Source organism: Triticum dicoccoides, chromosome 3A (assembly GCF_002162155.2).
Source record: "Triticum dicoccoides isolate Atlit2015 ecotype Zavitan chromosome 3A, WEW_v2.0, whole genome shotgun sequence".
Taxonomy (NCBI): domain Eukaryota; kingdom Viridiplantae; phylum Streptophyta; class Magnoliopsida; order Poales; family Poaceae; genus Triticum; species Triticum dicoccoides.
The window spans coordinates 61590735-61600761 of NC_041384.1; the positions used below are offsets into that span (position 1 = coordinate 61590735).

The 10027-nt window shown below is 43.5% G+C and overlaps 1 long non-coding RNA gene and 1 pseudogene across 21 annotated transcripts; one reads left to right on the forward strand and one right to left on the reverse strand.

The window, feature by feature from the left end:
- Positions 1-179: 179 nt before the first annotated feature.
- On the reverse strand, positions 180-5616 carry LOC119267136. 21 transcript variants are annotated; one of them, XR_005132306.1, is made up of 9 exons: positions 5109-5608; positions 4987-5052; positions 3428-3466; positions 3266-3331; positions 2811-2887; positions 2514-2655; positions 2337-2412; positions 1001-1747; positions 180-486 (listed from the first exon to the last, which is right to left on the reverse strand). It is a non-coding gene; the product is annotated as an uncharacterized LOC119267136 (long non-coding RNA). The 21 variants fall into 21 exon arrangements; XR_005132296.1 differs by having other exon boundaries at positions 3428-5052; positions 5109-5616; XR_005132305.1 differs by having other exon boundaries at positions 3101-3331; positions 4987-5609.
- A 991-nt stretch (positions 5617-6607) lies between these two features.
- On the forward strand, positions 6608-7916 carry LOC119271942 (annotated as a pseudogene).
- Positions 7917-10027: the final 2111 nt, after the last annotated feature.

A 10027-nucleotide genomic window follows, 5' to 3' on the forward strand; every position in this document is an offset into this window, starting at 1 on the left:
ATAGCATTTAAATATACATCTGTGCATGATATAAAAAATATTTAGTTAATACGGACATTTAATAAAATTAAAATATTTTAAATATTATACAGTCACGGCTTATATTTAAATTATAGAAAATGAATATTCATATGACCAGTTTAAATTATAAATTATGATTACTTTTACTTATCAAAACATTGAACTATACAAACGTGCATATAATTATTGAAATGCTGTATACCTAAAATAATTTTATGAATTGTAATTTAACTTTTTCTAATTCTAAATTACTAGTTAGCGTGTACGTGCAACGCACGTCTTCACAAATCACAGTACATGTCGAAGAAATGCATAAAAATGGATGTGTCTAAAACTAAAATGCGTATAGATACATCCATTACTCCGACAAGTATTTCCGGACAAGTTTGACCTCGATGGCCACCGCGTCGATAAGCATGTAGAGTGCTGGCTCCGATGTCGAGCTCGTGAAGGCTCAAACTGACCCTGCAGCTTGCACCGAAGAAAGATGGAAATAAGTTCGATCCTTGTAATAGCTTACAGATACCTGGGGTAAATACTTTAAAGTATTCTTGTTCAAAAAGTGGAATCATTCTCAAATATAGGTGGACAAAGTACACAAGAAGCTTCATATCTCACTGGACAATTATGTGACCATGACGGCAAAATGTTCATAGGATTTCTCAGGTTTGGCATCCATCCAAGAATATTCAGAGTTCCAGTCAGGTCAGAGCTACACTTAACGCACTGGGCTAGCTAAAGCTCAGAAACATGGCATCTTTGATGGTTCAACAGGTCAAAAGGTAAAGATTTGAAATTAAGATTCAAGATCAAATTATTTTTTTCATTTGTCACATACTTTTGTGGTAATTTCAGCATAAGAGGTGTGATGTACTGTTTGACCCCATTTTTCAGTAACCATCACTAAAGTTCCAAAATGAGAGACATTTGAGAACTGCTTCTTTTCTTAGCAGAAAGTCTCAAGTTACGTGTGACCTACCTAGTCCAGTAGATGTTGAAGGCCTGCTTGTAGATCACCGGCAGGTTGGCGTCATGGAGAAAGTTAAGGCCCTTGGGCTGACGGCGATCTTCATCCTTATCATCCGCAGGAGGGAGCCATTTATACGTGAAGGAAATAGGATGTTTCAGGTCAGTTTCCTCATCCACATTGACCAAGAGTTGTACTAACTTACAAGTACCAAGAAGCTGGTCGGACAAGTAAATTTTCAATCCAAAATATCCAGTATCCCTTTTTAGTAAATATCGAATATTTACATTCATCTGATTTTAAAAAGAGAAAGTGTAGTCCCTTTGGAAGGGAGAGAGAGCTCAGCTATCCTCTTGACTTGTGACTTATGGAAAAGAAAGTTAAGGGGACAAGAACAGTTCATCATCAATGGACCAGATGGCACTCGTACGTGCTCAGAATTCTGAATTACTCTTACAAATCCATAGTAAGTGTCATGGTTTTAGTTCAAATTTTAATTAAAACCACGACACTTATTTTGTATTGGAGGGAGTAACATTTTTCTTTATCTTGCTGGTCTCAGGAACCACCAAACATACTAATACTTGGAATGATCAATTGACAGAAAGCAGTGAAGAACTCACTTTTGAAGAGGTGCGTCTCAAGGCTCCCAACGCTCATGAATTTGTACACCAACATCCGGTGTTCATGCTCGTAGCACTACCCAACCAATTTCACCAGGTTCTTCTGCCTTAGTTGCCCAAGAAAGAAAACTTCAGCCTACAACAACAGAACCATATAAGCTAGTCATTCATCAGCCAGGCTTCAAAATTGATCTACCAATGATCTGATCATGCTGGCGCGTGCATTGCACTCTATTTCGCACTCACCAATATAATGAATATGTACAGAGCATTATAATCAATATAATGAATGCCATAAATCCCTGAATTCCGTCTGTTAAACAAGCAATTTATGTGCCATCCATCGAGTTTTGCACATCGGGAAAGACATCTAACTATGTATAGATTTAAGTGAATAGAAAAACACTGCAACGACAAACTGGCTCTTTGTAATGAAGGATGCGTACCACTGTAATGGGTATACAGGAAAAGAAAGGAACATTCTATCTGTTGAGAATGAAGAAATTCACAATTACTAACTATTTTCTTATAAAAACTTAACCACAAGGCAACATATCAAAATTTACAGCTTCAGTCAAATTGCAAATCCATGATTACAGAAGAAAAATAGTAGTACTAATACTATAAAGCAGCCAAAAAATGATATTGAAGTGGACTTTCTGATGCCAATGTAAAGCATTGCATGCTATTTAGACAGAACACAGACATGACACTGCAGATGATACCTTGGCACAGTCTCCAAGCTAGGTCATGATACTATGAGCAGCTTCAAACATCTCACCAAGTGTCTGTCAGGGTGACCTATCCAGAATTGAAAAAAAAGAAACAAAAAGAAGATGGTTCTGTTCAAGGTGTACATGTTAGATGAAGAAACAAAAGCTTCAATGGATAAGGCATTGCACCTTAGTCGCATAGCATGATGCACCAAAAAGTTCCAAGCCATCAGCAATGCCTCCCCTCTCCTTTAATCTTGGCTATGTCAGAAGCAAGCTGTACACAATCACAAGAGGCGACCAGCAGCAACGCACTTAAACCCGAATGAAGCTATATCAAGAAACAAATATAAAAAATGAGAAGCAACAACAGCAGCTCAAGAAATATAAATAAAAACAACTCTATAGACAGAAGCCCGGTTGGTGTTGAAGCACCCAAAGGAAATTTTACTTAGATGTAACCACATCAGGTAAGAAGAAAATTACCTCGCACTCTATTGAATCAAAGTGTAGTATTGAATTATCCTCACTGAAGAAGCCAAGTCCTCCATCTGGACAAGGGCCTGCAGTAACAGCAACACCTAAACTAAATATGCGGCTGTCTTGTCCGGTCAGATCCTAGTTTGCACCATTGTCATGGAATAAATTGACATCAAACATTACAGAGAAGCGATAATTTACATGCATTAAGAAAAGTCATTGTTGATTTTATCATGCAGTGTGGTAGTATATTCAGAGCAATGAGGCCAGCAACATCATAAATACGGAGTACTAACCAAAATTCACATGAAAGCAATTGCCATGGGATTTCTAACGAGTGAGTATATGTCTGGAGAGTCAGAAGCATGGGCCAGCGACACCATAGAGTCAGTAGCATGGGGAAGGATGCCCAACACATGACTGAAGAACAAAGTGCAAGGAAGAAAGACGAACAGACTAACAGATGACTGGATCAGCTACCCATGTTGATGTCGCTTCATCGACGGCAAGCAACTGCATGTCTTCGACTGTAGCATTTGCACATAAATCACGCATTGATCTAGGACAATCACTTCACATCCATTTAAAATTAAACATGATTAATCAAGGATCAAGCCACTCACCTTGCGGCTAGAATCCACCAGCACCATCTCTCCAGGTTACTGCACATGAAGAATTAATCACTTCCCCAAAGTGAGAATTTCTGCATACCTTATACACGAGGCTCCTAACATTTCGGTAAAAAAAAAAACTATATATGGCATATAATGCTAGTTGGGAGAGAATTATACCAACATATGTTGCTGAAAGGTTTATTTACCTTTCACATAGGTCGTAGTAATAGTGCAACAGTACAATGGTCATATGTGAAATGCTCAAAGCTCAAAAGAGAATATATTTGTTTTGTTCATGAATCAAATAACCATACATGTTTTAAATGTATTAAAACCATTACTACTGTCCAGAAAGAACCTTGTGAACCGATCTATAAGTCCAGCTGGTGCAGTAATTGACTAATTTTCAGAGCACACTTGTCAGTAGGCACACCAACTTCTGCCAAAATAGAAAATCTCTTGAATCGTGTACTTCTGAAAGCATGCTTGGCAGTAGCCATACCTCGTTAATTCTCCAATATCTAATAATCGTTTTGCAAACAGAAATATCAATAGAAAAAACAAAAAATTCAATAAATCATGAGATAATAAAAGGTTATGATAAAAAAAGTGAGAACCAATTCATAACATGAATTCATGAAAACTTCACCATTTAGCTACAACACGAAATTCAAAAACATCTTCACTGTTGTGTCCCTGATAAAAATCAGGAATAAATTTCATTAGATCACAAGATCAAGGTGAGAAGAAACAGTCCTTTTGAAAATTCTAATCCCAGAAATAAAGACCACCTACTTGGTGCATCCATCACTTCCCAGTCCGACAAAATCAACTACAACTTCATACAAAATAGGTTTCTTCACAGAAAGAATCTTCCCTCCGCCCTTGTGTGGACACACGAGAGAAGTTTACAAGCTCATGCGAGCACACATTCAAATTATGTAAAACTAATTTTACTATTGTATGGATAAAACGGAAAACTTTTGACAAATAACCTAACTCTCAAATCTGCACTGCTCGTCTGGAGACGCAATGATTCAGCATAAGTTTTTTTTATCCACAACCGGACAAGAAAAGGTGAAAAAGAACTCCAAAATTTCGGTAATTGGTTACAGTTTTACATTAAAAGCTGAAAACTTGATAAGGGTATTATTCAGAAGGGTAAACATAGCAGTCAGACATCAGTTCTGTAGAAGCTCAAAAGAGTGAGAGGAAGACTAAAAAACACATGTGAGTAGAGAAGCGAAGACAATGGAATTGTTTGGAAATGAGGACAATACCTGAAGCAAAAAATGATGGTACAATAGGTGGCACCAAAATGGCTTAAGAAGTATGGAACATTATCATGTTGGTCTCAAATATGCAGATTAGAGATGTATAATACTCTAAATATCCGGATGCTTTATAATATAAAGCGGGGGTAAACCCTTTATCAGAATACTCTAAATATAGTTGAACATATCTGTCGGGTAGAAAATTCAGAGAACATGGTAATCCCTTACTCAAATGTAACATTGCACGTGTGATTAGTTGAAAGTATCTCTTATACCAAGGAAGAATATCTGCACCTTATGTCTTCAGGCTAACTTATGACTGGTTGAGATATCTCTTATGAGGAATCATTCTGGAGAAGCCTGCAACATAAGCGTTATGCCAGTACCACCAGCGAACTGAAGTCATAGAAATCAACCTTAGTTCGTAGATTTGATTTGGCAGGCGAGGCAGAGCTGGTCGCCAGGGCGGAGATCGCCACAGCGGGCGTCGTCGACGGCGGGGGACATGGCGGCCAAGATGCAAAAGGATTGCTCGATTGACCGCACGGCTGGTCCTGCCCTTGCACGACTGCTCCTGCCGCCTCCCCTTGCGCGTGCAGGTCGGCATCGATTGTGCCCTCGCCGGCGGGCTGCGGCGAACGGGCGCGGCGCTGCCGGAGGAGCGGAGGCAGCCCGGCGAGACTGTGCTGGGGAAGGCGTGGCCGGGCGCGCCTCTGCCGGAGGTCACCGCATCCAGCACCAGGGATGGGTCGGCGCCGCCATCAGATGGGATCATCGGCGGCGGCAGTCCGCGGTCGCGTCCGTGGGGCAGCAGAGGATCTGCGGGGAGCGGCCGAGCGGGGGATCTGCGGGAGGCGTGGGTAGCAGAGGAGGAGTAGCGAAGGTCGTGGGTTCGTGCGGGCAGTTTTGTTCAGGACGAAGGAACGGGGAGGATTAGTCGTGCGGGTCCTTTTGCTTACTGCGTGATTAGTGGCTTGCTAGTATTAAACATAAAAAAACTACGGACCATTAGATGTTCATGATGGATGGTTGTGATTGTTTGGATCTGCCGCTCTCTTTCTTTTATAGTGGTAGTAGATGTAAATACTGTTATAATTCATATTTTTTAAATAATATGTGAACAAATTTATAAAATAATTTATTCTGTTTGCATGTACAATATTTATAAACACAAAAATTTGTTTGTTATGTTTATTACTGAGATTATAATTTAGATTTTTCAAAACACTTATAATTTTGATACTTTCTACAGGAAAAACATAAAAACTAACAGGTGCAGAAGAAGCCGCAAGATCTGCAGCCCATTTAACATCCGCCCGCGCTGTGATTAAAAATACATATTACATTTTTTCCTGTACTGGCCGAAGAAAACTTAATGGGTGCAGTGGTTTGTGTGCTCGTTTGCCTTGATGATGTTGTGTGTTCGATCCCCACAGGCCACATCTGTCATTCAGTTTTCTGTCTCAGGTGACATGCGGGACCCACTTCTCATAGAGGTGATGACAAAATCTTTCCAGTCAACAGGGATTTTTTTTGAAAAAATATTTCAAGGGTGTTTTTGAAAAAATCAGGTCACATGCCCCATCTCTTTGGTCGAGTGGCTGACAGTGGGCTCCATGCGCCTAGTCAGCACCTACTCCGTAAATAAACAAGATAAACACCGTATTTGCACGTTAATGTCAAGTTTTTGCACCACTTTAATGTACACCACAACTTCTAGCACCAAAGTGACCATTTATGCCAAGTTGTAGCACCACCAGTGTAATTGATTCTTTAATAACTGATGGATACGATTGTCTAAAAAAAAAACTGATGGATACGAGCGAGCGACATGGGAAGCTTCGCGTATAAAATGTGCTGGAATTGGGTAAAAGGAGTACTCAGTTTTCACCATTCCATCAGCCCATTCATGGTTATGGCGATCCCGTTGCTTCTTGCCCAGTTACTACTGGCAGTGGCACTAGCAGCGGTGCAAGCGGCGCCGCGCTTGCACCCCGTGGTCCTGGTGCCGGGCTACGCCACCAACGAGCTGGACGCGCGGCTCACCGAGCTCTACCGGCCGTCGTCGCCGTGCTGCGGGGCGCGCAAGGGGGAGGGGTGGTTCCGCCTCTACCTCAACTACTCCGCCCTCCAGGACCCCGCCAACGTGCCGTGCTTCGCGGAGCAGATGCGCTCCGTGTACGACCCCGCCGCTGACGACTACTCCAACGTCGCCGGCGTGGAGACGCGCGTCCCCTTCTTCGGCTCCACCCAAGCCTTCCGCTACCCCGATCCTGACCGCAAGTAAGTAGCTATGGATTGCTCAATCGTGTCGTGTTCCCAACTCTGAATCAAAATCGGCTGGAACTTCTCGATTTTCCTAGGAATTTTTCCTACATGAGCACGTTCGTCGAGCGGTTGGAAAAGACGGGGTACCGCGACGGCGAGACCATGTTCGGCGCGCCCTACGACTTCCGGTACGCCGCCGCACCGGTGGGGCGCCCGTCCAGGGTCGGCCACGCCTTCTTCTGGGCGCTCAAGAGCCTAGTCGAGAGGGCGAGCGGGCTCAATGGCGGCAGGCCGGTGGTGATCGTCACCCACAGTTTCGGCGGCCTGCTGGCGCACCAGTTCCTCGTCCGCCAGCCGCTGGCCTGGCGCCGACGGTTCGTGGGGCGCTTCGTTCCCATCGCCGCCCCGTGGGAATGCAGACGCTGGTCTCCGGGAACAACCTGGGCCTGCCGTTCATAGACCCGCGCGCGCTGCTGCGGCAGGGCAGGAGCCAGCAGAGCAGCCTGTAGAGACTGCCCAGCCCGGCTGCCTTCGGGGCCGCGACGCCATTGGTGACCACCAAGAGCAGGAACTACTCGGCCGGCGACATGGCGGACTACCTTGTCGCCATTGGGTTCGGCGAGGCCGTCGGGCCGTACGAGTCCCGCGTGCTGCCGCTGTTCGGCAGGGAGCTGCCGCATCCTGGGGTGCCGGTGACCTCTGTCGTCGGGGTCGGGGTGGGGACGCCGGAAAGGATAGTGTTCCCCGGGGATGACTTCGACGTGACGCCGTTTGTGGTCGCCGGGGACGGCGACGGGGTGGTGAACCTGGTGAGCGCCGTGGCGGTGGAGACGTCGTGGAGCCATGGTGGTGAGGATTTTAGGATGGTCAAGGTGTCCAACATGTCCCATAATGCCCTTCTGGTGGATGATCGAGCGCTCGAGATCATAATCCGAGAGATTCAACGGGCTGATTAGTTAATTGATCCCGAAATTTGAGCCTTTCATGGAAGACTGCAACAGATTACGATGAAGTTAGACCAACATCACATGTGATCGGAATGAAAGTTGTGAGAGGTTCTAATAGTATACATGGAAAAGTAGTGGCTACACCCAAGTTTATAATAATTTGTAAACCACAGTGATCAGTAAAATAAAACTTTGTGATACTGACTATGAACAGATGTTTTAGATGCTTGCAAAGTTTAGTGGACAAATGACATCAGATGATCTCCATGCAAACGAAATACAATTTCTGCCCAATCGGTGCACCGATTCTTTAGCACATGTTTTGTTTGTTTTCTGTACAGAGCTCCTCAGATGTCATTTGGCCATCAAATTTTGTAGACACGCAAAATATTTGGTCATAATCAAAACCACAAAGTTTTAGATTTTTATTTTATTTTATTTGCTATGTTTTGGATCGTGGGTGCAATGAGCCTAGGAGTAGAATACCCACTCTCGGATCCACTGTGCTAGAATGGGATATCTATTTTTTAGTCTGAGATATAAATTCATCCACTAGACTTGGCCGAGTATCTGGCTTGTTCTTCCGAACATCATGTAATCTGCATATACATAAAAGGGAAACGGATAAACTTAAGCTAATCTAGTCTTCATATGTTTGGTTCGTTTCGTTGTGAGAAGTATGGGGTGGGTGTACACGATAGTACCACATTTAGGGCGGTGGTGACAAATTGGTACAACTTTTGAAAAAATTTACATGTCAGTACCACGTTTGAGGCGAACCGTTGCAAATCACTCTAAACTTCGTATTTCTACATATTGACGCTGGAACTGACCGCCCGGGCCCGCGCGTCAGCTGCCACACTGGCGAAACGGCCCCCGACCGCTCGCTCGATACGTGTGGTCCGGCTCGAACCGGACCAGCCCGTGCTCTGTCTCTCCCTCTCCTTTCTTCTCTTCCTCCTCGCTCGTGCCCCCCTCCTCGCTCCTCTGCCGCCCGCAGCGTTGCCGGACCGGACCACCGCCACCCGCCATGGTTTTCGAAGACGAAAGCAGTGACGACACGTCCAGCCTGCCGTACATGCACTCGACCTCATCCATGGACGGGCTTAACCAGGTGATTTTCTTTGACCTAGGTTTAGGGTTAGGGTTTCAGATTTGGGGCTTTTTGATTTGGTTGATTTCGCTGAGTTTTGATTTGGGCATTTTGTTTCTATGAGGTTCGGCAGGTCCCTTTCAGCGTTGAAGATCCAGATTACCAGGGGCTTGAGATGGACACGATGTCGCCATGTGAGAAGCACGGCAAGCCATCTGATAGGTTTGTCGCATTTGAAGGAACAGACACTGGGAGAAGGTTCTTAGCATGTGCAGAGCCGGTATGAATTTTGGCTGATAGTGGGATATTCTATTTAGGTTGATAGTGGCATATTGAACATGACTACAATACCTGATTATTAGGGCATATTAACTTTTGCAACAACAGTAGCTTGTGTAGTTTAATGACAGTGGTTAACACTATTTTGCAGTGGCATTGTTGTTGCTATCATGTTAAATATTCAGTTTGGGACTTCTATAGGTTTTATGTTGCTTTAGTGGGATTTTTATGTAGTTCAATTACAGTGCACTGTTAATTATGTTGCTGTTACATTTTTGCTCCTGTTTGGAACTAAATATTGAGTGAATTGTTATTTTTTATGTTGGGATGCACCTGTTGTTATGTATGTCAATGCTACAAATATTTAGTTGAATGGATAGTATGTACTCCATATGCTTTGGTAGTTCACCAAGTTTGAAGTTTGAGATTGCTCTTGTTTTGTAGCTGATTAGCAAACTCTAGTTCAAATCTGTAGGTGAGTGGTGCTTTAATTTGTCATGCTGTTATTTAGTGGGTAGGCACATCTAAATTACCAGTGTAGCTTAGTGGTGCTATTATTACCAATGTATAAAAGGAAAAACAGTGCTATTGCTTTGCACTAGTTATTTACCTGTGGTATGAACTAACTTGTTTAATTTTTATCTTTTTGCTGTTTTTGCAGGAAGGGCAGAATTGTGGGTTTGTTGAATGGGTTGATCAGTAGTGGCCCCCAACAATGCAAAATGCATTGTTGAAGTTGTGGGCAATG